Source organism: Nelumbo lutea, chromosome 1 (assembly GCF_056320005.1).
Source record: "Nelumbo lutea isolate HS-2025 chromosome 1, American lotus-T2T, whole genome shotgun sequence".
In the NCBI taxonomy this organism is placed as follows: Eukaryota; Viridiplantae; Streptophyta; class Magnoliopsida; order Proteales; family Nelumbonaceae; genus Nelumbo; species Nelumbo lutea.
The window spans coordinates 61,615,844-61,641,720 of record NC_142684.1 but is presented as its reverse complement, the minus strand read 5'-3'; the positions used below and the strand labels follow the sequence as shown (position 1 = coordinate 61,641,720).

At 39.1% G+C, this 25,877-nt stretch overlaps 1 long non-coding RNA gene across 1 annotated transcript; it reads right to left on the bottom strand.

The window, feature by feature from the left end:
• Positions 1 to 24,253: 24,253 nt before the first annotated feature.
• Positions 24,254 to 25,305, bottom strand: LOC148874837 (uncharacterized). Its single transcript, XR_016105359.1, has 3 exons — positions 24,755 to 25,305; positions 24,573 to 24,649; positions 24,254 to 24,498 (listed from the first exon to the last, which is right to left on the bottom strand). It is a non-coding gene; the product is annotated as an uncharacterized LOC148874837 (long non-coding RNA).
• Positions 25,306 to 25,877: the final 572 nt, after the last annotated feature.

The window sequence follows — 25,877 nt, the reverse complement described above, 5'->3', positions numbered from 1 at the left end:
ATTTTCAAGATTAATTAAAAAAATACCAAATTCACTTAAAATTTATTATTTATATCCATGATTTATTACAAATTTCAAACATTTAATACCAAAATATATTACTGTTTTTAGTAATTAATATTAGTGATATATTAATAAATCATGATTAATTAATTAGTGATATATTACCAACAAATTAATTAAATACAAATAGTAATTAATTGTTTTATTAATATCAAAATTTAAAAATTAATAATTATTTCATGAATAATTAAATTCGTTATTAGATTAACTATTATTACTAATTTACTACTAATAATAGTAATCTATATATAGCAATGCTTTTTTGTAAACTAAGAATTATAAAATTTATTAATTTATAATTGAGAATTATTAACTATAATTATAAATTTATTAATATTTTTAAATATTAATTAAAAAATTAAAAAAAATTATTAATTATTTATGAGAATACTTAAAAAATACCATAAAGTATTAATATTCTTAGTAATTAATATTACTATTAGTAATTTTAAATTAAAATTAGTACTATTAATCAAGGTTCAAAAATATTGGTACACTCGATATGCCGGTAGGGGCATATCCTATAGAGTGATATCGGTATTATTTTCTTTTTTTTTTTTTAATTTTATTCAAAACCGGTTCAAGGGGTCGGTTTAAGGCTCCTCCACCCCTTGAACTGATCAAAACCCCGATACACACTCTGTAAGGGCGTATCGGGGAGCTTCTGAAACAATATGTATCGGCTTGGCCGATACGTGTTGATACTTTGAACATTGCTATTCATTACTAGGGGGGACCCTATGACGCACGAGTTTTGTTAAAAGAATTTGAGGCAAAAGGAGCTAGGGGTGTACCTTGGGTTGGGTGGGCCTAACTCAAGCCTGACCCAGTTCATCCCAAGCTTGTGCACAAGTTGGGCTTGAGTTTTTGAACTTCAAGTTGGGTTTAGGCCAAAAAATTAAGGCTAACATAAACTCATGTTGGGTTGGGGTTGAGGCCTCGAGTAGTTTAAATTGATCCAACCCAATTTTATCAATATGTTTTATATGGAAATTTGGATATAAAGCTCAATACACCCAAGCCCAAGTCCAACCCAAGATGTTAGCTTAAACTTGAGTTTAGCCTAAGTTGGTAAATTCGGGTCTAGGTTAGTATATTATTAGTAATTATTGTCATTCTATTTTTGTTATATATCAGTAAATTATCAGTAATTATTGAAAATTATAAGTAATTTTTCTCTTACCAACCTAGGCCTAATCCGAGCTTTAACCCAAGATCTTGAGCTGCGCTTGGGATTGGAGGTGTTTAGCTTTGTAGCCCAATTATTAAGTAGAATATATTGATTATATATAAATATGTATATCACAAAATGTTAGATGGACTCAAATTGGTCGAATCAGGCTTGGACTACCCAAGGCCTCCACCCAAGCCCAAGCTGAATTTAGGTTAGGCTTGAGTTTTTTGGCCTAAGCCCAGCTTGAAGTTGAAAACTCAAGCCCAACCTATGCATAATCTTTGGTTAAGTTGGGTCGGGCTTAGATTAGGCCTACTAAAGTTGCACCCTTAACTCCTTTCTCCACAAGTTCTTTTAACAAAGCTCGTGCATTACAGGAGTCCCCACTGGTCTAAATGCATACTAAATTAATGTTATGCCACATCAGATGTCCTCTCTGTGCTCCATTACCCAAACCAAGCAATTCTAAAGGGGGTGCAAGATTACCTCTAGAAGCCCATGGAGTTACCACCTAGCATGGCTCCATTACCCAAACCAAGCAATTCAACAATTGTGTATTTTTGCTATAAACTATTGTAATTTGTTAAATATTAAATTATTAATTTAGCTAAAATTAAGAGTGTTCACTAGGCAGTTCAGTTCTGTTACAGATTGCTTGGTCAACCAAACTGATTTGGTCAGTTGGGGAGTTGGTCACTTGAAATTGCCCAACCATTAGTGAAACCAATCAAGTCAAGTTGTATTAGTCAATGTTTTAGAAACCAACCCATAGACTAAATTGCTTTTGCATTTGGGTAACAGTTATTGGTTCAATTGTCTAGGTCGAATAGGCCAGATCGTTCTACATCAACACTTTATATATAAATATGCACATATGTATATATGTGTGCAAATACATATTTTATCAATAAATAGTGTACAATTATGTTTTACATATTATATATGTAAAATGTTATATTTTATTTATATTTTTAATTTAGTTTTATTTTTTTGTTTATAAAAAATGTTAAAATTTGTGATTTAAGGCCGAAAGAGGTTTTTTTTTTTTTTTTGCAAAAATAGTGGGGCAAGGCACCCACAGAACCTTGGGATGCATAGATCTTGAAAAGTTGCCCAAAATAAAAAATCACCTTAATCGGACATCAAAGTGTAAGGTTATGGCCTCTAATTTTGCACATGCATTAACTATGCAACCCGCAACCTAGTAGTTGGGTCGAATGGGTCAACGGTTGAACTAATTGAGTCTATGGTTTTTTACCAAGTTAATGGTTTTGACCGAATATGGCAGTTTTCATTAGAAATAGACCCAAAATCAAGGTTGGATAACAATTCAAATGGTTCAATTGGTCGGGTAAATGGTTGGTATAAAATATTGGTATTGGTTTGGATTGGTTTTTCAATTTGGTTCGTCGGTTCAAAAGATTTGAACTTAAAAAATAAATTTAGAAATTAAATTAAATCTTAAAAATTACAATGATATTATGTTAAAAGAATAAATCAAAAAATTTAAATTTACAATATAAAATGTTTTAGACTAAGAAATATGAGATTTTTTCCTCTTTCTTGAATTAAAAAATTATATTTGAAATATAAAATATTAATATATATTTATGATCGAGTTGTTTTGATTTTGGTTGGTTTACAAATGGTGAATCTGAAACTAACCTGATTTGGTCTAGTTTCAAAATTGCTGAGCCGAAGCCTACTAGAAATACTAAAAAGTGACCAACTCATGTCGAGTTGGGTCAATTTGGTTAGTTTCGTCAGTTTAATGAACAACCTTAGTTGAAATTAATTATTGTTGTTTTTGTATTGCAAAAAAACTTATTAAAAATAGAATATAAAATAGAATTAATTATTAATCATTTAAAAATTAAATATAAAATAATTGTCTAGTCTTATATATTTATATTTTTTAACTTTTGCTTAACAAAGTCTGTGCATCGCATGGGTCCCTGCTAGTATCTATATATATACTAAAGTAGAGCTTGCCATGTCAGCCGCCCTCTCCTTGCTCTCTTACCCAAACCAAGCAATTCTAGAGGGGGTGTAAGATTCCCTCTAGAAGCACTAGGAGTTGCCACCTAACATGGCTTATCTCCTTTTTATTAGGAAACTAACTATCCCCCACTTTCTCCTAAATTATCTCTAATTTCTATTTATTCTCTCCCCCACATTTCATCTATATCTATGTAAGGAAAGTTTCAATTAAAACATTTAACAATTATTTAAATATTATAATAAAATTATGTAATAACTTTAAAAATATTTGATAAAAACACAAAAAAAAATTATACTAGCTTTAATAATATTCATATTATTAATAATTTTATATTTGTATGAAATTCATAATGAAATTATGTAATAACAATATACGTTATAATTTTATGAATTATTTAATTGAATAAATAAGTAATATTTTAAAAAATAAAAAATTATATAAATAAAAAAATAAAAAAAGCTAAATAATTATGTAAAAAATATTTAAAATTACATAATAAATTCCAAGAAATAAAATTTAAATAAAAAATTAAATATTTTACATAACTAAATTTTAAATAGTTAAAATAACAAAATTACGTAATACATTTTAAAAAGTTTTATTAAGAGTTGAATAATAATTATAATAGATTTCGTAACTTTTGAACTAATAAAATTTAAATAGCAAAAAAGATTAATACTAATTTTTTAATGTTTTAAATAGTTTAAATACCGAAATTATGTAATACATTTTAAAAAGTTTTCTTAAGAGTAGAATAATAATTATAATATATTTCATAACTTTTGAACAAATATAATTTATATTTTACAAAATTTATAACAACATTATGTAATAATAGTATAAATTATAATTACACGGATTATTAAATTTAATAAATAATTTATCTTTTAAAATTTTAAATAATTATATTATTTAAATAATTAAATAATATTATAAATAACTATTTTTAAATACTTTAAAAATCAAAATATTAATAACCAAATCATATCTTATATATTATTTAAAAAAAAAGATTAAATAACAAATTTATGTTATAACTTAAAAAAAATTGTCAAAAGCAAAAAAGTAATTATAACTAGTGGGGCCCCATGTGATGCACGGGATGTGGCACCCCTCCCTGTCCCTCGCCCCCGTAGTCAAGACACTATATCTCATCCTCGTCCCGTCCCTAGTGGCCAGGCAAGTTGGAGGTGAGGCACCTATTCTCTGCCATGGATGGGGAATCACCCAATTTTCCCCACCCAAGGCAACCACCTAAAAATAATCTAATTTGTGGATATTTTACAAATAGGATTATGGGAATTTGTGGTATTTTAGGAATTGGATTATGACAATTTGGGGGTATTTATAAATGGAATTGTGGGATCATAGGATTATAAGAATATGGGGAAAACTTAGAAAAATTTTAAAAGTCAATATTAAGTCTATTGATATTTTATTAATCCGCCATCAGGTTTGGGGAGCTTTATGAAAACCTCATCCATTCCCTGTCCCTGATTTGGAGTAAAAATATTTTTCCTATCTCCACCATGTCTCTTCCCTATCCCTATTTAACATTCAAGAAAACTTGTCCTATTCGGGTTTGGGGTAGTGTATTATTTTTGTTTAATATACTATTTTTCAATACTTATTTATGTTTTTTAATATTATTTTTAAATAAAATTTAAATATTTTCAATATAAAAAATTCAATACTAAATATTTTAAATATTATTTAAAAAATAGATTAAATAACAAAATTCTATAATAACTTTAATAAGAATATAAAATATCAATAAAAAAAAATATTATTTAAATAGTGGAAGCTGATTAAATTACTTAGAGGTATTAAAGCTTTTTATTAATAATTTATTGTATTTTTGTTATAAATATATTTTAAGCAATTGCGTATTTCTGCAATAAATTTTCAATATTTACTAGAGATTAAACTATTGTTATTTGTTAGAGATTAAACTTAATCTAGCTGAAATTAGGAGTGCTTACTAGGCAATTCAGTTTGGTTGGAGATTGTTTGTGATGTAACCGTTACTGGTCACATATCATTTTTTCGTGATGGGTCAATTTTTTGGCTAAGTACCTAGTCATCTCGTCTGCTCCCAAGTGGCCTATGATTCAGTGGCTGAAGTGGAGCACCCGGGTGGCGAGCTGCCTGCTGGCGATCTACCTAGTGGTGAACTGCCTGGTGCCGAGCTGCTTGGAGGTGAGCTACCTTGATGAGCTTTGTTGCTCTTTTAGAGGCTTGCAAGGAACCAAATGTTAGAGGACCTGGGGGTGTTTACCTGGCGAGGTCACTCCGATGGATAAGTCAGCACTTAGTGGAGAGGTGAGAATGATATTAGAGAATGAGAGAGCTTGAAAGCAGAGGTTACCCCTCATCTCTTATTACCTCCCTTCGCCCTTGGGGGGTAAGGTCTTTATATACTAGAGTCCTTGTGGGTGAGGTGGAGCAGTTCCTGGATTCCTGCTGTGATGGGACCTTCTTTCGTGTTAGGTGGGGATAAAGCCACCAACTGGTAAGGTTGCCCATTTTTGCCTGACTCGAGGAGTGGGTGAGCTAATATAGCCGTTAAAAGTCACAATCCCGTAAAATGCGGGGTGCGGTGGTGTGTTCCTTGAGGTTGGTGCCTGTGTCAGGCTACTAGGTCAGTGCTTGGGCCAGGCTGCCAGCTCGTGCCAGGGCCAGGTCACGCTAGGGCCAAGCTGCCAGCTCGTGCCGGGCCAGGCTGCCAGATCGTGCTAGGGCCAGGTTGCCAGCTCGTGCTACAACTAGGTTGCACTAGGGCCAGGCTGCCAGCTCGTGCCAGGGCTAGGTTGCCAGGCCACGCCTGTGCCAGGTCGGGTCTGTGCCAGGCTACGCCTAGTGGGACACCATCAACTTATCAAAGGCAAGTTGTTGCCAAAGTGGTCCCGGGTGTCACCTATTTGTTATGAGGTATCGGGATTCAAGATGGTTAGCTACCTAGTGGTGAGATGCCTATGAATGCTACATGGTGGTGAGTTGCCTGTGAGTGCTGCATGATGGTGATCTGTCTAGTGGCAAGCTGCCAGTGAAGTGCTACACTTAGTTGGCATGAGGTGCCAGGTGTCACAATGTCATTGGAGGGCCAAATCTGCCCTCATCATTTGCCCCCTACTCCTGAGCTGAAGATAACTCGGTGAAGGGAGTAGATTTCTCCTTTTGGCCCGTAATTCGACGAGCTCGTAAGCATTGATTCAGTTTCTTAGGCTCTGGGGGCTGCTTGGAAGTGAGCTGCCCATGAGGCACCGGGGTCTCTGCCAGTTCGGTAGTTTAGCCCTTAGGTTCTGGGAGCGACTTGTAGTCCACTCTCCTTGACTTTGCCCATGCCGACGAGGTGGCTGGGTCTTGTGCAGTAGTGTTGCTTATGTCGTAGAGGCGACTGGGTCTTAAACAGTAGTGTTGCCCATGCCGTAGAGGCGACTGGGTCTTAAGCAGCAGTGTTGTCCATGCCGTAGATGCGACTGGGTCTCAAGCAGCAGTGTTGCCCATGCCGTAGAGGCGACTGGGTCTTAAACAGTAATGTGGCCCTTAGGCTCTAGGAGCGACTTGTAGTCTACTCTTGAACTTTGCCCATGTGGTAGAGGCGACTGGATCTTAAGCAGCAATGTGGCCCTTAAGCTTCGGGGAGCGACTCGTAGTCTACTCCGGAACTTTGCCAATGCAGTAGAGGCGACTGGGTCTTAAGTAGCAATGTGGCCCTTAGGCTTCGGAGAGTGACTCGTAGTCTACTCCCAAACTTTGCCCATGCCGTAGAAGCGACTGAGTCTTAAGCAGTAATGTGGCCCTTAGGCTTCAGGGAGTGACTCGTAGTCTACTCTTGAACTTTGCCCATGCCGAAGAGGCGAATGGGTCTTATTGTAGCGCTGAGGCCTCTTCCTGTGAGGTGCCGAGCTGACTGGGTACCAAGCTACCTATGAGGCACTGGGCTAACCAAGTGCCGAGCTTGATTGATGAGCTTCATTGCTCTTTAGGGACCTGCAAGGATCTAAATGTCAGAGGACCCGAGGTGGCTAACCCGGCAAAGTCACTCCGATGGCTAAGTTAGTAATCTCATAGTAGACTACGAGCTAGAAATCACAATCTGAGAGCTAGAGCTTGCTTACTTGTTTCTGAGGCTGGTGCCTTTTTAGTTCGTCAGTTGGTGCCTAGGCCAAGCCGCCAGATCGGCGCCCGTGCCACATTGGCACATGTTTCAGGCTGCCAGGCCGCGCGCAGGCTGCGCCCAGGCCGCCGGGTGGGCATCTTAGAGCTACTTATTTGTTAGCTTAGCTCCTTACATAGTCCTTGAGTTCATAAAAAATGAGAACTATAAAGCGAGAGCTTTAGTTTCTAAAAAGGTGAGGACTTATCTTTTTGGGAGAAGAGGACTTGGCTTTTTGTAGGATAAGAACTTAGCTTTTGCAGGATGAGAACTTAGCTTTTTGTAGCGTGATGTGTCATGTATCATTTTTTCGTTTGCTCCCAAGTGGCCTATTTTTTTCAAGATGAGAACTTAGCTTTTTGTAAGATACATGTAACCGTTTCTAGTCATGTATCATTTTTTCGTGATGTGTCAATTTTTTGGCTAAGTACCTCATCATCTCGTATGCTCCCAAGTGGCCTATGACTCAAAGGCCGAAGTGGAGCTCCCTGGTGGCGAGCTACTGAGTGGCAAACTGCTTGGTGTCAAGCTGCCTTGATGACCTGCTTGGAGGTGAGCTACCTTGATGAGCAACTTGGAGGTAAGCTACCTTGATGAGCTGCCTGGAGGTGAGCTACCTTGATGAACTTTGTTGCTTTTTTAGAGGCCTGCAAGGAACCAAATGTCTGAGGACCTGAGGGTGTTTACCTGGCGAGGTCACTCTGATGGCTAAGTCAACACTTAGTGGAGAGCTGAGAATGATATTAGAGAATGAGAGACCTAGAGAGCAGAGGTTACCCCTCATCTCTTATTGCCTCCCTTCGCCCCTGGGGGGTGAGGTCTTTATATACTAGAGTCCTTGTGGCTTAGGTGGAGCAGTTCCTGGATTCCCATTGTGATGGGACCTGCTTTCGTGTTAAGTTGGGATAAAGCCACGAACTGGTAAGGTTGCCCATTTTCGCCTGACTCTGGGAGGGGGTGAGCTAATATAGTCGTTATAAGTCACAATCCCGTAAAATGCGGGGTACGATGGTTTGTTCCTGGAGGTTGTTAGGTTGGCATCTGTATCAGGCCACCAGGTCGGTCTTTGGCTAGGCCGCCAGATCGTGCCAGCGCCAGGTCGTGCTAGGGCCAAGTTGCCAGCTCGTGCCGGGTCTAGGTTGCCAGCTCGTGCCAGGGTTAGGTCACGCCAGGGTCAGGCTGCCCGCTTGTGCCAGGGCTAGGTTGCGCTAGGGCCAGGCTGCCAACTCGTGCTAGGGCCAGGCTGCTAGCCCACGTTTGTGCCAGGCTACGCCTAGTGGGACATCATGAAATTAGCAAAGGCAAGTTGTTGTCAAAGTGGTCCCGGGTGTCACCTAGTTGTTCTAAGGTGCCTGGCTACAAGATGGCGAGCTGCCTAGTGGCGAGCTGCCTGTGTGTTGCATGATGGTGAGCTGCCTAGTGACGAGCTACCTGTGAGTGCTACATGGTGGCGAGCTGAATGTTGGCGAGCTGACTATGAAGTGCTGCATTAGTTGGCATGAGGTGCCAGGTGTCACAATGTCATTGGAGGGCCAAATCCGCCCTCATCTGTTTGGCTAGCTAAATTGATTTGGTCGGGTTATGGAGTTGGTCACTCGAAACTGACCAACTATTAGTTAATTAATAAATGTTCACATTCTCAATGTTTAGCGTAATGTAGATAAATCATTGTAATTTAAGAAAATTTCATTAAATTTTTACAACATTTGTTTATTCAAAAAAGTTATTACTAATTAGTGTAATTTACTAATTTCTATAAAATCAATAATTATAGTTAGCAATTATTGATGCTGTACGATCCGGGCACTCCTAGCCGGTGGCTGACTGGCTCCTATCTGGCAATGGATGGCACTTGAGAAGAAGATGGTGAAGAATTCCCCGGGGACTTGCCCGGTGGGAATACTCCGATGCTTAAGTTAGAACGCTAGAGAAAATTGTGAAGTGTGAAAAAGGCTATGAGTGTGAAAAAGGCTAAGAGTGTAGGTCGCACTAGATCATTGAGTTAGCTCGAGAGCAAGCAAGTTCAAGATAAGATCTCAGATGTTCGAGAGAGAGCCTTTCCCTTCAAAAAGGTGGCTCTTATATAGGCGTTCTTGTCAAATCGGGCGTAACCGCCACTAGGCTTCTGTCACTGCCATTATCTGCCAGGGCTGTGCAGGTAATTGTAGCAGGGTACTATCCAATTTGATGAGTGACACGTCCCGGGAGGACATGCACGCCACCATTTGTCGAGAGACGTGGATGCAATCTCTTGAATTGGTAGGGACTGTGCCGTCGGTCAGGAGACGTGATGCAGGCTGACGGGTACGGTCTTGTCAGATAGAAGGTTCTTGAAAGCTTCACATCGTTTAGCCGTGAGCTACTCCGTCGCGTAGCGAGCTCCTTGGGGTACTTCGAGGCGACCCCTCTCAAGGTTGCCTTTGGGGGCAATTTTTCTGCCTAAGTGTTGGAGGGAGTTGGTTATCCTAGCTTGCGAGTTGGGATAGACTTGTCTCGAAGTATTCCCTTTCAGTAGCTTAGGGGACCTCGAGCTTGCGTTGTAGCGAGCTCCCCCTATAGCAAGCTATGGGGTAGCGAGCTGTCCTATGGGCTGGTCACTTAGTCATGGTCAGGCGGTGGTGCTGAATTGTTGCTCGTGATGAGTCATGTCCACGTGTCAATCATGGGAGATGTGCAGCCAGTCACATTTTGGTTTCAGAAGACATGCGATTAGCTTGACTGTGAACCATCAGATCTGTCTCAATTTAGGCCGTTGATCTGTGGGCATACTGGCTATAAATAGGAGGGCCCCTAGGCGTCATTTTCTTTCACGCTAACTTGTTGTTTTCGTATTCTGAGGTCGCGCATCCATCTAGGTGCCCGAGCTCTTCTCTTGTTCACACTGTTTCATCTTTTCCGGTGAGTCTAATCATTCTGTCAATCATGTCTGGGTATCCGTACCAAGTCTACTCCTAGGACAGAAACCAGGATGATGCCCCCTCGAGCTCAGGGAGAGCCTGGGAGCAGGCTTCGGAGGCTCGGGAGGCCTCCATCGAGGTGGCTTCTACTTCTCGGGGCAGGGAGCTTGACACCTTCGCTCCCTCCTCTATGACGATGGAGAGACTTAGATGTCTAGTTCATTACTTTAACCTTCCTAGGGACCTTATCTACGGTCTCCCCTCTGGTAACTTTCCCTGGGAGCATGGTCCCAATGACATAGTGATTTTTTAGGAACAGCTCGAGGCTGGCCTTTGTCTTCCTCTCCACCCCCTGATAGTGGAGGTGTTGAATCATTTCAACATCACCATTGACCAGCTCCATCCCAACACCATCCAAAATTTAGTTGGGACTATTTCTCTGTGCTATGAGTATTGTCTTCCCCTTGTTCCACTTATGGGGGCACTGAGTTCGAGTTTGCTGAGCCAGACCTTGTTTCTCCACCGCTTGAGGCTCCACCGGTCCCATTTGAAGGAGTTTTCGGGGAAGGTGTCCCCGAGGAGGGTGAGCTCCTGAGGCAAGGGCTGTTTCCTCCTAGGCCATCCCACCCATTCCTCTACCCACAGTTCCCGATAGGGAACTGGGAGGGTGTTAATGACTACATCGTGGCCGGGCAGAAGAGACTAAGGGCAATCTGCCATGAGGAGGTTGCTAGGTTGGGGGAGATGGAGCCCAAGGCGCTCGCCGTGTTTGCCACCTCTCACTGTATGGTGGTAAGTGGTCTTTTCTCTTTCTTTTCTTTCTTTTCCTGTTTTATGACCTTAGTCTCTTGTTGGCAGGTGAACACTGCCATCCACGCCATGGCCCTCCAGACCAATATCCACTCCGACGATGCTCACAATCATAGGGCCAATGTCCAGAAGCTCTAGGGCGAGCTCGACCAGGCCCGAGGTGAGGTCCTTCAGGCTCGCAAGGGGAGCGAGGCCCAGGAGCTGCTTGCCCGTGACCAGGAGGCACAGATTGCCAAGCTTTCTAAGGAGAGCGCGTGCTACAGGGAGGAGTCATCGAGGGTGGTAGCGGAGAGGGAGCTCGTTCGCCAGCAGGTTCGAGACTCGGAGTCTACACTTCTAGATCGAACTTGGAACTTCGACACCATGGTGGAGGCCGAGCGGACTAAGGCAGTCTGGGACTTCAAGGCCTCACAGGAGTATCACATCCTCCAAGTGGAGTATGGCTCATGCTCGTACCATTCTGAATTCAAGCTCTGTCGCTGGTTGGTCCGAAAGAAGTTCTCTGGGCTCAACTTTGATGGCATCACAATGAAGGGCTTGGCTCCTAAGACAGTGGACCAGGCGGAGGAGGAGGAGGAGCCTGACTCCCCGAAGGACGAGGTGGACCCTTGAGGCTAGCAGCTCTTCTGATTTTCTGTTCTTCTGATTGACTTCTGGTGGTTCCCGGATGCTAGAACCTGGTTTTTCAAAAATCTTCTTCTTGGGCAGTTGTGCCCTTTTTTACTTTTTGTTGAACTTTCTCGAGCTTTTTTAGCTCGGTTTTATTTATGCATTTGTAATGAATTTGTTCTTTTTCTGCTAAGTATGGTGTGTTCTTTTACTTATTGCCAAAGCGATCTTATCACTCGATCTATTAGAGCTACATACCCGAAATAGGATTTTTCGGTAATTATTACCCCGAGCTATCCCATAGTGTTTTGAGGCATTTTTATAGTATACTGCAAAGTACTTACTGTGTATGCCCGAACTGTATGTTTGTAGGTTGTACCTTATCTGGTCCAATCGATGTATTGAGACGAGCTATGCTTTGTAGGGTTCAGACCCGAGCTGTTTATGCCTCTGATACTTCATACTTTGCCTTCGCTGTTGAAGCGATTAAGTCTTTCATCGTGCCGAGGTCTTGATTAGCTTGGTGTTTTAGCCCTTAGGCTGAGGGGGTGACTTATAGTCTGCCCTTGGAGTTTGCCCATGCCATGGAGGCGACTAGGTCTCATTGCGCCGAGGTCGTGTTAGCTCGGAATTTTGGCCCTTAGGCTCTGAGAGTGATGCATGGTCTACTCAGTAGTTCGCCCATGCCATAGAAGCGACTGGGTCTTATTGGGTCGGCATTTCGGCCCTTAGGCTCTGGGAGTGACTCGTGGTCTACCTAATAGTTACAGGTAATACTACCTTAAGTTGACAATATTTCGTGCCTGAGGTACTTGTTTCCCTTCAAGAGTTTCGAGTTCGTATGTTCCTTCCCCGAGCACCCATTTCACTCGATAGGGACCTTCTCAATTCAGTCTAAGCTTGCCAACGCCGGGCTCAGGTACCATAACTTTACGAAGGACCAGGTCGCCGATGCGGAGGTTCCACTTCTTGACCCTGGTGTTATAGTACCGAGCTACTCTTTGTTGGTAAGCTGTGGTCCTAATATATGCTAGGTCCCTTACTTTGTCGAGTAGGTCGAGGTTGGTACGTAGCTCGTCTTCATTTGCCTTAGCGTCATATGCTTCCAGTCGTAGCAAGGGAACCTCGACCTCAGCTGGGATGACTGCTTCGGTGCCGTAGGTGAGGTTGAAGGGAGTCTCTCCTATGGCGGTCTTCTCTATGGTTCGGTGAGCCCATAGTACACTGGGTAGCTCGTCTGCCCATAGTCCTTTAGCTCGGTCTAACCGTGCCTTCAGTCCGCAGAGGATAGCTCTATTCGTAACCTCTGCTTGACCGTTTGCTTGAGGGTGTGCGACTGAAGTGAAGTTCTGTCGAATCCCCATGTCTTGGCACCAGTTCTGGAATTTGATGTCCTTGAACTACTTGCCCTTATCAGAAATCAATACATGAGGTAACATGAAGTGGCACACTATGTTCTTCCAAAAGAAGTTCTAGATGTTTCGGGTTGTGAGCGTTATGAGATGTTCAACTTCTACCCACTTGGTGAAATAATCCACTGCTACCACTAGGAACTTCCTCTGGCCTGGCGCTGGTGGAAACAGTCCGAGTTTATCGATGCCCCATTGTGCGAAAGGACATGGCTAGTGAGATACTTGAGGTCAGTAGCGAGATGATGGCAGATATTGGCATGTTTCTAGCACTTGCCACACTTTCTGACGAGCTCAATAGCATCTGTTTTCATTGTTGGCCAGTAGTACCCCTGTTGTAGTGCTTTTTGGGTGAGGGCCCTGCCCCCCAAGTGTTCGCCGCACAGGCCCTCATGAGTGTCGCGGAGTACGACCTCAGTTTAGGAAGGTCGCAAGCAGCGCAGGTAGGGGAGCGTGTAGGATCTTCGGTATAGCCATTCGTCTATCGTGACATATTTGGCTGCCTGACGCTCTACCCTTCTGGTGTCATTGCGATCTGAATGGAGGGTCCCGTGTAGCAAGAAGATCACGAGTGGGTCAATCCAGCTCGTGATGTGCTTCGTTGCTCTTTAGAGACCTACAAGGAACTAAATGTCAAAGGACCCGGGGTGGCTAACTCGGTGAGGTCACTCCGATGGTTAAGTTAGTACTCTCATAGTAGACTGCGAGCTAGAAATCACAATCTAAGAGCTAGAGCTTGCTTATTTGTTTATGAGGCTAGTGCCTTTTTAGTTAGTCAATTCGCGCCTAGGCCAGGCCGCCAGGTCGGCGCCTGTGCCAGGTCATGCCAGGTCGGCGTATGTGCCAGGTTGCCAGGCCATGCACAGGATGTGCCCAGGCCACAGGCCATGCTAGGCCACCGGGTGGGCGTCTTAGAGCTACTTAGTATGTCCGCTCTTTGCATAGTCTTTGAGTTCATAAAAAATGGAAACTATAAACCGAGAGCTTCAGTTTCTAAAAAGGTGAGGACTTAGATTTCTGGGAGAAGAGGACCAAACTTTTTGTAGGATAAGAACTTTGCTTTTGCAGGATGAGAACTTAGCTCTTTGTAGCGTGTTCCCACTAACGGCGCCAAATGATGTAACTGTTTCTGGTCATGTATCATTTTTTCGTGATGTGTCAATTTTTTGGCTGAGCACCTCGTCATCTCATCTGCTCGCAAGTGGACTATGACTCAAAGGCTGAAGTGGAGCTCCCTAGTGGCAAGCTGCTTGGTGGTGAGCTACCTAGTGGTGAACTGCTTGGTGGCGAACTACCTAGTGGTGAACTACCTGGTGCCGAGTTGCCTTGATGAGCTACTTGGAGGTGAACTACCTTGATGAGCTGCCTAGAGGTGAGCTACCTTGATGAGCTTTGTTGCTCTTTTAGAGGCCTACAAGGAACCAAATGTCAGAGGACCCGGGGGTGTTTACCCGGTGAGGTCACTCCGATGGTTAAGCCAGCACTTAGTGAAGAGCTGAGAATGATATTAGAGAATGAGAGACCTAGAGAGCAGAGGTTACCCCTCATCTCTTATTGCCTCCCTTCGCCCCTGGGAGGTGAGGTCTTTATATATTGGAGTCCTCGTGGGTTAGGTGGAGCAGTTCCGGGATTCCCGTTGTGATGGGACCTGCTTTCGTGTTAGGTGGGGATAAAGCCACCAACTGGTAAGGTTGCCCATTTCCGCCTGACTCGGGGAGTGGGTTTGCTAATATAGCCGTTACAAGTCACATCCCGTAAAATGCGAGGTACGGTGGTGTGTTCCTGGAGCTTGTTAGGTTGGCGCCTGTGTCAGGCCGCCAGGTCGGTGCCTGGGCCAGGCCGCCAGCTTGTGCCAGAGCCAGGTCGCGCTAGGGTGAACCTGCCAGCTCATGCCAGGGCCAGGTCGCATTAGGGCCAAGCTGTCGGATCGTGCCAGGGCCAGGTTGCCAAGCCACGTCTGTGCTAGGCTGCCAGGTCACGTCTGTGCTAGGCTACGCCTAGTTGGATAGCATCAACTTAGCAAAGGCAAGTTGTTGCCAAAGTGGTATCATGTGTCATCTAGTTGTTCTGAGGTGCTAGGCTACAAGATGGCGAGCTGCCTAGTGGTGAGCTGCCTGTGTGTTGCATGGTGGCAAGCTGCCTGTGAGTGCTGCATGATGGCGAGCTGCCTAGTGGCGAGTTGCCTGTGAAGTGCTGCATTAGTTGGCATGAGGTGCCAGGTGTCACAATGTCATTGGAGGGCCAAATCCGCCTTCATCAGTTTGGCTAGCTAAATTGATTTGGTCGGGTTATGGAGTTGGTCACTCGAAACTGACCAACCATTAGTTAATTAATGGATGTTCAAATTTTCAATGTTTAGCGTAATGTAGATAAATCATTGTAATTTAAGAAAATTTATTAAATTTTTACAACATTTATTTATTCATATAAATTATTACTAATTAGTGTAATTTACTAATTTCTATAAAATCAATTAATTTAGGGAAATTCTTTAAGTAATAATCCATAAATTTTTCAATAATCGATAATTAAAAAAATTAGGAAATTAATCTACAAAAAAAAATCTCCAAAACTATTTAAATAATAGTGCATTATTATTATTATTATTATTATTATTATTATTGTTATTTTTATTATTATTCAACTAAGTAATTATAAAAAAATTAGGAAATTAATCTATCAGAAATTGCTTCATATTTATTTAAATAACATTTGTCAACACTCAATTTTTGCTCGGTATGCCGTCTGAACCTTCAATTTGCCCGAAACACCCGATCAAACCCATACTGTCTCTTCGAAACCCCCAAAAATCCCTAACTTAATCCTCAAATCAGATGGCCCTGAGCATCCTGTCCCCCATCCACCCCTTAATCCTCAAATTAGACAACACCATTCAACCCTAGACAATCTAGAATACCTACCGACAAAATCTCAACTCAAAATTCCCCTGTTTACCCTCTTCTCATTAAATAAAGATTCCATTCTGATTCCTATTGTTAGCTTAAAACAGCCACAAACCTGATTCCCTTGATCCAAACTGATCAAACCACATCATTAAACTCCAAATACACCAACACACCTACCCATAAACTCCCTAAACCAATTAGACATTACTATAAGATCCCAAACATCCCTAAATACCCACCTACAAAATTTCAGCCCAAACTACCCTTGTTTGTCCCTCAACCATACATAGATTCTGTTTTAAGGCTCTAGATTGACTAAATCAATTGTCAACACTCAATTTTTGCTTCATATTAGATTCAACTAAATAATTATAAAAAATTAGGAAATTAGTCTATCAGAAATTGCTTCATATTTATTTAAATAACAATTGTCAACACTCGATTTTTGCTCGATATGCCGCCTGAACCTTCAATTTGCCTGAAACACCCGATCAAACCCATCCTATCTCTTTGAAACCCCCAAAAATCCCTAACTTAATCCTCAAATCAGATGGCCCTGAGCATCCCGTCCCCCATCCACACCTTAATCCTCAAATTAGACAACACCATTCAACCCTAGACAATCTAGAATACCTACCCACAAAATCTCAACTCAAAATTCCCCTGTTTACCCTTTCATCAAATAAAGATTCCATTATGATTCCTATTGTTAGCTTAAAACAGCCACAAACCAGATTCCCTTGATCCAAACTGATCAAACCACATCATTAAACTCTAGATACACCAAAACACCTACCCATAAACTCCCTGAGCCAATTAGACATTACTATCAGATCCCAAACATCCCCAAATACCCACCTACAAAATTTCAGCCCAAAATACCCTCGTTTGTCCCTCAACCATACATAGATTCTGTTTTAAGGCTCTAGATTGATTGAATCAAGCCCCTTCCAGATCTTCCCGATCTAGGCATAATTTGCCCAATCTGACATCACCATTCACATCAGACTATCCAAAAACCCTACCCTGTGAAATGTCACCCAAAACAGCCTTTATTTGTCCCTTCATTGAACCAAAATTCTATTTCGAAGCCCTTGATTAACCGAACCAGTACTTTTCTAGATCTGTCTAATATAGGCCTAGTTAGCTCAATTCGATCCTACCAATCAACCCCGAGCGTCCAAAAACCCCACCTTAACAAATTTTAGTAAAAAATACCCCAAATTACCCCTTCATACAAAAAAGATTCCATTTCGGTTAATCTCGTGGATCCATACACACAAACCCACTCTCTGTGATCATACCCATCTTAACCCTCCATTTTTTACCCTGTAACCACCTACCATTGGATCAGAACCCTGGTTTTGACCCCCATTGGATTGACCTTGACTCGGACCACGAAATTGCCAAAAACTACCACCGAGTTTCATAAAAATGATAAAAATGCCACCGAACTTCCCTTATAAATATAACCAAGTTAAAACGTTTAACCTGAGGGCACTGTTCATCTCCTCTTTCATTCAAAGAAAGGCGGACCGGTGGTGACTGCCTCCACCTCTGATTCTCTTCCGGTCCAATCCCTTTTCTTTCTCATTGATTTTTTCTCCCTTTCTCTCCCCCTTCCTCTATTAGAGTCACTAATGAACCAAAATGCTTTCTGATATAAATCCCGAAGGTCCCATCACCTCTCTTTCATTTACTTAATGGGTGGCGACTCCATTTTCAGCCCAAAGTGAGTTGTTTCCCGATGCTCACAACAATCCATTATTATTATTGTTATTATTTTAACAAATAATTATGAAATAATTTAGGAAAATTATTAAATTTATCCACACCGGTCTAGACCACTTGGTTGACTTCAACCATACTTGGTTTTACATTAATTAGCGACAAATGATATACATTTAATTAAAATTAATTTAATTTAGCATAATTACATTTATTTAGTATAATTATATCCCTTTGAGTAATAGCAAATAATTTAGGCTTAAAAAGTAAATAATGTACATTAATTTATTGTTATTGTAAATAATTAATTTATTATACAATTTTGCTAATTGACAATAATTTCAATAGTTTTTGGAAATTATCATAAAATATTGTAATTTATTGTTATTTAATTTACTATTAGTTAATTAGTTATAGAAAATTATTAGAATTATAGGAACGAAAAATTTCCTTGTAAAACTTGGGCCCTACCTTGCCCCACCCCAAACAGGGCAAGTTTTATCGAATTTTAAATAGGGATGGGGAAGAGATAGGGTGGGGATGGGGGGTAATATTTTGCTCCAAATCAGGGATGAAGAAGGGATGGGGTTTGCATATAATTCCCCAAACCTGATGGTAACTCATCTCTCTCTCTCTCTCTCTCTCTCTCTCTCCCCTAAGAGCATTTCTACCATGTTGAAACATCCCCCTAATAAAAACATTCCTAAAATCTCTCTTTATACCCTCTCTCCTAAAACATGTCCGCAGTCCTAATTTATTGTTCTTAAAACTCTGCTAAGGTCCAAATTCCTAAAAACCATCTCATCATTCCCAAATAACCAACTTTTTTTATACTCTTAACTAATCCCTACTTCTAACCAAGACATCTCTCTCTCTCTCTCTCTCTCTCTCTCTCTCTCTCTTCAATCCATTTAACTAAAGTGATGTGGTTTATTGGGTCGGATATGGTCTGATTTTCATGTATCCGACCTAGTTACTACCCATTTACTTTGAATGGTATATTACCTATTGTTTATAATTAAAATTTTCATATTTATTTTATTATAACCTATACCAAAATAAATTAATTATTTTCGTGATTAATTAAAAATTCCCAAACAATATTACTATTTTTAATAATTAATAATTTTCATTTGAGTAATAATATTTTTTTGGATTAATTACTAATATTGTTGACACTTTACTAATAGTTTACCAAAATTAATTAATTATTTTCAGTATTAATTAAAAAATACCAAACTTCATTTAAAATCTATTGTTTATACCCATGATTCATTAACAATTTCTGAAATTCAATACCAAAATATATTACTATTTTTAGTAATTAATATTAGATATATTACTAACATATTAATTAATTACCAATAATAATTAATTGTTTTATTAATATCAAAATTAGAAATTAATAATTGTTTCATGAATAATTAAATTGATTATTAAATTAACTATTATTACTGTTAATAATAGTAATCTATGTATATATATTGCATTGCTTTTATAAATTAAGAATTATAAACTTTATTAGTAGATTTAATGTTGATTTTTAAAATATCTCTAAACTTTCCTTATATTCTTATAATCCTAAGATCCCACAATTCCATTTATAAAATAGCCCCAAATTGTCATAACCCAATTCCTAATATATCCCCCTAATTCCCATAATCCTATTTGTAAAATATCCACAAATTAGATTGTTTTTAGGTGGTTGCCTTGGGGTGGGGAAAATATGGGGATTCTCCATCCTTGATAGGGAATCGATGCCTCGCCTTGAACCTGCCCCACCACGAGAGACAGGGCTGGGATAAGGTAGAGTGTCTTGACTACGGGGGTGAGGGACAGGGAGGAGTGCCCCATCCCGTGCATCGCACAGGCACCACTATATATATATATATATATATACAATCTATGTCACGATGCCTCTCCTTGCTTCATTACCCCGCCCTTCATTCTCCTTGGCTCTCTCTCCTCTCCCCTTCCCACCACTCATATTAAGCCAACTGAGCACCCTTTGTCTTCATTTCCTTATTATTAGCTAGCTCAATATATTTTACCTAAAATCTCTCTCTCTAACAACTCATGTTTCTCACTCTCTCCACCTAAATAGCTACTCTCCTTAATTAGCTCAACTCATCTCTCTCTCTCTCTCTCTCTCTCTCTCCTAAGAGCATTTCCACCATGTTGAAACATCCCCTTAATAAAAACATTCCTAAAATCTCTCTTTATACCCTCTCTCCTAAAACCTGCCCACACTCCTAATTTATTGTTCTTAAAACTCTCCTAAAGTCCCAATTCCTAAAGAACCTCTCATCATTCCTAAAATATTGCTTATAGTATAACCAACTTTTTTTTATACTCTTAACTAATCCCTACTTCTAACTAAGACACATCTCTCTCTCTCTCTCTCTCTCTCTCTCTCTCTCTCTCTTCAATCCATTTAACTAAAGTGATGTGGTTTATTGGATTAGGTATGGTTTGGTTTTCATTAATCCGACCTAGTTACAACCCATTTACTTTGAATGGTATATTACCTAATGTTTATAATTAAAAATTTTCATTTTTATTTTTTTATAACTCATACCAAAAAACTTCAAGTTGGGTTTAGGCCAAAAAACTTCAGGCTAACCTAAACTTAGGTTGGGTTTGGGTTGAGGCCTTGGGTAGTTTAAACTTGACCCAATCCAATTTTATGATTTTATCAATATGTTTTACTTGGAAATTGGGCTATAAAGCTCAAAACGCCCAAGCCCAAGTCTAGCCCAAGATGTTAGGTTAAGCTCGAGTTGGGCCTAAGTTGGTAAACTTGAGCCTAGGTTAGTAAATTATCAGTAATTATTGTCATTCTATTTTTGTTATCAATAATTATTGAAAATTACTATTAATTTTTCTCTTACCAACCTAGGCCTAACCTGAGCTTTAACCCAACATCTTGAGCTAGGCTTGGGATTGGACATGTTCAGCTTTGTAGTCCAATTTTTATGTAGAATATATTGATAATATGTAGATATGTATGTCAAAAAAATGTTGGTCGGACTCAAATTAGTTGAATTGAGCTCGGGCATTGCAACTATCTAACGTCAATTTTTAAAGGCAATCTTCTTATGATAAATTGATAATTATTCCATTTTTGTAAGAACGAAGGCATGATGGGAATTAGTTATCTTCTTTAAAAGGTATGCTAAATCTGGAATATTTGGTTTTCAATAAAAGGATAGGTGTTCCATCAATAACTCAACTAATTATATTAGTATTTTAATTGTACTTAATACAATCTAATTAAATCATAAAATTGGTTTATTTAATTAAAATTTCCACTACGAAACTAATCATAAAAATTAACTTGCTTCTTGATAAAATTAATAAAAAAGGATAAAATAATACAAGTTAGTAATTTTTTTAGTTTTAATGTTTATTTTCAATAAATTGTAACCACGGAATAATTAGAATGAAAAAAATAATAAAAAGTAAAAATTACAATTAAGTACAAAAAAATACTAAATATAAAAACAAAAATGAATAATTATAATAAAAGTAATAAAATTGGTTTCTCTTAACAAACATTAAAGCTAATAATTTTATATTAAGTATAATTTCAAAAAATAATTAATAAAATGTAAAAAATAAAACTAATGGAATAACCTTGAGAATCAATAAACCTTAATTAAATTAAATTAATTAACTAAGGTTATTTAATTAGTTATTAGTTTCTTAATTACATTAATTACTTAACAAATTTAGTTCACTTAGAAAATGATTATATAATTAAAAAGATTAACTAAATAATAAGATAATTATATAATTAGTTAACTAATTATAACTTAATTACTAAAGCTTAATTAATTAGTTAACCAATTAATTATTAACATAATAAATTAGTTAACTAATTAAGTTAATAATGTAATAAAATGTAGATAAGAGTAATGTGAATTAGTAAAAAACATTTTATTTAAAAATAAAGTTAATGCAAATTAATACATGCTTATTAATAAAAAAACAAAAAAGTAAGAAAAATTTAGTTTCAAAACAAAACTTTATATTTTGATATCTATTTAGATTTCGTTTAAAAAATAAAATGACCTTAAAAGTTTGTGAATAGAATTAAAAAATTAACAAAATTATTAATCTTAAACTTAATTATTATTAATTTTAAATCCCCTAATCCACTAAACACGAATTTAGTAATAGTCAAAACAATTTAATAAAAAAATAAAAACTAATACAATTAGGAAAGTCACAATGCTACTTCTTGGGGTGTGGCTTGGGTTGAGGGCCAACTGAAGGCCGAAGCCCAACCCTAAGTCTCAAACCTCGAGCATAGGTTTGGTCCAACTCAAGGTTAAGCTTGAGTATTCTAACCCAGGCCTAACTTGAGATTAACCCGAATCTCGGCTTGGGCGTATGTAGCCCAATTTTTAGGTAGAATAGATTGATGACATGCAAATATATAGGTATATCATTAAACATTGGGTGGGATCAAATTGGGTTGGGGCGGGTGAGGTGACCCAAGGCCTCAAAATTCAAGTCCAACCTGAGATTAGGTTAGGCTTAAATTTTTTTACCAAGACCAGCTTGAAGTTTGAAAACTCAAGCGCAACCTGTACAAGAGCTTTGGTTGAATTGGGTAGGGCTCGATTTGGGCTCACCCAAGTTGCACCCCTATCTAATGGACCAAATCGAATCAAATATAGGTATATTCAATTTGATTCATTCATATTTAAATTTGAAAGGAATCTTATCCACTAGATTTTTATAATGAATCCAATTCAATTTTGAATTAGAATCGGATCATGAATAATATAAATAGATTGAACTATAAACGATCAAAATGTTAGTATTATTAATGGCATGAACTAAAAATGAACTATAAACGATCAAGTTATCGGTTTATCAACTTTCCCCCACTAAATACCGAAAAATGAATGGAGCCTTCTCTTAGATGGTAACTAACTGCTAAGGGATTGTTACAAGGAACAATTTGATTTTTGGATCTACATTTGAAAGCCAATATCTTTTTTAGGCCTTTATTACATGATTCATTTCTTATACTAAACCCACCATTACTTCTTTGCAAGTTTGTGACAACATGATAGGCCAATATGACAAAAAAGAGTCATTTGGAATCTAGGTCCTAAATTAGTTTCTCCTCCCATTCAAGATTACTTTGCTTAATATGTTTTATTTTCAAGGAAAATTAAGCTAGGGATAAAGATGTTATCAATTAAATTAGAGTTCAATTTCTTAAATCTTATTCATTTAGACTGTGTTTGGTTTGAAGGAAAAAAATAGGAAAAGGAAGGGAAAGGTGAAAAAACCTTTACAAACCCTGTATGAATTTCCCTACTAACTATGGAATCTAAGGATCACTCCATATATCACAATTTTGGTCTTTACTAATTGGTCCACCTAGCATCTTTAAGGAGAATTCTTTTGCCAATCAAAACACTCCACCCCCATAACCCTCTTCTAGGGAAAAGACCTGATAGTATTTTTTTCCTTTCCTTTTCATGTATTTAGATTAATGATCTTGACCCAAAGATTCTTTGGGTTTTTACAGTTTTCATAGCTTTTCTTTGCCAGCCAATGAAAGATAAATCCCTTTCCAATAAATACTAGGCTTGAAAACCTTAGAAAAAACAAGACATCTAACTAGAATCTTCTAGCACCCAGGATGGGCATCTATGTACTATATAAAAAGAGGGAGTTTAATGTCTTTTCGTAAATGATCAACTTTTTATTTCCAAGGCATCCATCTGAATTTGTTATTACCCACTTCGTTATCCCTTCTCTAAGTTGTAAATGGATCAGATTCGAATCGGATTCAACAAAATTCAAATCCGATCCGATTAATAAAACGTTGCACCTGAATTCAATTGGACTTGAAGAGCACGTATTGGATTTGAATTTGAATGCTAATAGACTCGAATCGGATTCAGATTCAACCCAACGGGAGCGAATTAATCAGAGACGAAAACATATACATCTGGCTGAATTACCTATCACAGTTGAACACACCAATGCGCAGTATAGCTGGATCCCAGATGGGGCCCATAGTAAGCGCTGATGTGTTCAATTGTGATAACTAATTCAGCCGGGGTGTGTATGATTTTGTCTCTACCTCATCCGGACTGCAATCCTACCCCGTTTCAATATTTTAAAATACAAAAAAGAGTTGATTATTTTTCAACTTCCGAGATCTGATTGGATATGAAGACGTAATTTGAATGCGAATCTTAACAAACACAAATGGGATTTGGATTTAATCCAACTCCACTTTTAATATTTTAAAATACGAAAAGATAAAAATATAAATACATTTTATCTTCATAAATCCAATTAGATTTGGAGACCTCGTATTCGAATTTGAATTCAGGGGTGGCAAATTGGTGGGTTGAATTGGGTTGGGTGTGGGTTAAGAGTCCGGATTTAGTGGACCCTTAGGTTTACGGGGCGCGTGAACCCTCTAATAGGTGGCATGCACGTCGACGCCTTTGAACCAACCTTAACGTAACGGTCGTTTAATGTTAACTTCTATCCGTCCGGTTGAACTGAACACTAAAAGACAAAAAATGAAAAAAACTCCACCCTCCCATTCTCCGGCCACTGACGATTTTTCTGCACAAACAACATCGCTCCTCCTACCCTCTCCCGGCCCTCGCCCTCTGCTGCCTCTGGGGAGCGGCACCAACTCCTCCTGCTGCCCCTACCGCTGGTGCCGTCTGGTTGATCCCCGTCGTTGCCGGTGCACTGAAATTCTGTGCTAACATTAACACAAACCAGAAACTAGAATTAATTAAATAATTGAGCAAATGAGTACCCACTTGTGGATTGTGAAAATGTTGCTGGTTTTCTGTTTGAGCAGTACGAGACAGAGATCCGGCGAATCCATTGTACCGTTCTACGGATTCAAATAAAGAAAAAAGTAAGAAAATGACGAGGAGCCTAGAATCCGAGGAATCAGCGTTGGCCAGGCTTAGAGGAAGTGGGCGAAGCCCCAACTCACCGCCTTGAGAGCTAGTGTCGGGAACAGACGACGGCGATATCGCCATTCCAATGCCGCCTCTCGAAAGAAGTAGTTGCTGCTGAAGGGCCAGCGTTTTGGCTGCTAGTGAATTCCCGCTTATCTAGTTCTGATGAAGCCGTGAGGAGAGCAGCGTGGAATCGTTGAAACCATATGGAAGGTTTTCTGGCTGTGATGAGAGATTTCGCCTTTTGCCTTTCTCGACGTGCACACCTTTCGATATGCGCTGGTCCGGCTATCGATGGAGTGAATATTTTGAAGGCTTTTTGGCTGCCGATGGAGTGCGCCGGTCCTTGGATGAAAGATTTTCCGGCTACCAATGGAGTGCGCCGGTCTACTAGAAACCATACTGAAGGTTTTCCAGCGAAAGGTGAAAGCCAAAAACTGATGGGAGGGAAGTTCGAGTTGGATGAGAGATTTTCCGGCTGCCAATGGAGTGCGCCAGTCCGCTGCAAACCGTACTGAAGGTTTTCCGGCAAAAGGCGAAAGCCAAATGCCGATGGAAGGGAAGTTCAAATGAAATTCTAAAACTTAAAACAAGTTTCAATTTTTTTTTGTTTTTAGTGTCCGGTTCAACCGGGCAAATAGAAGTTAACGACTAGCGCCTGTTATGAGCTGACGTTTACGTCTGCTATTGGAGGGTTCATGTGCCCCGTGAACGTAAGGATCCACTCAATCCGGACTGATGGGTTAAATACCAACCCACCCATTTTAACCCACTAATCGGTGGTTATTAGAAGTGGTGGTTGTCTTCTGTTGAATTTCCGCATGTGATTATGAGTGCCTCCTGGTGGTAGGTTTAATGAACTCCATTATGTTACAGTCCATGGAGTCACTATCTTGGTCTCTATTAGGGGTGTAAACGGATTGAATTCGAATCGGATAAGGAAATATTCGAATTTGAATCCGATTAGAAAATCCGATATCCGACGGATATTGAAAATAAAATTCGAATTTAAATCTGATTAAATATTTGAATATTTGATTTGATTCAATTTGAATTTGAATTTGAATAATTAATTATTTTAGATAATTAATAAATATATAAAATAAATATTTTATTGATATAATTTAATTATTATATATAAATTATACAAAATATTTT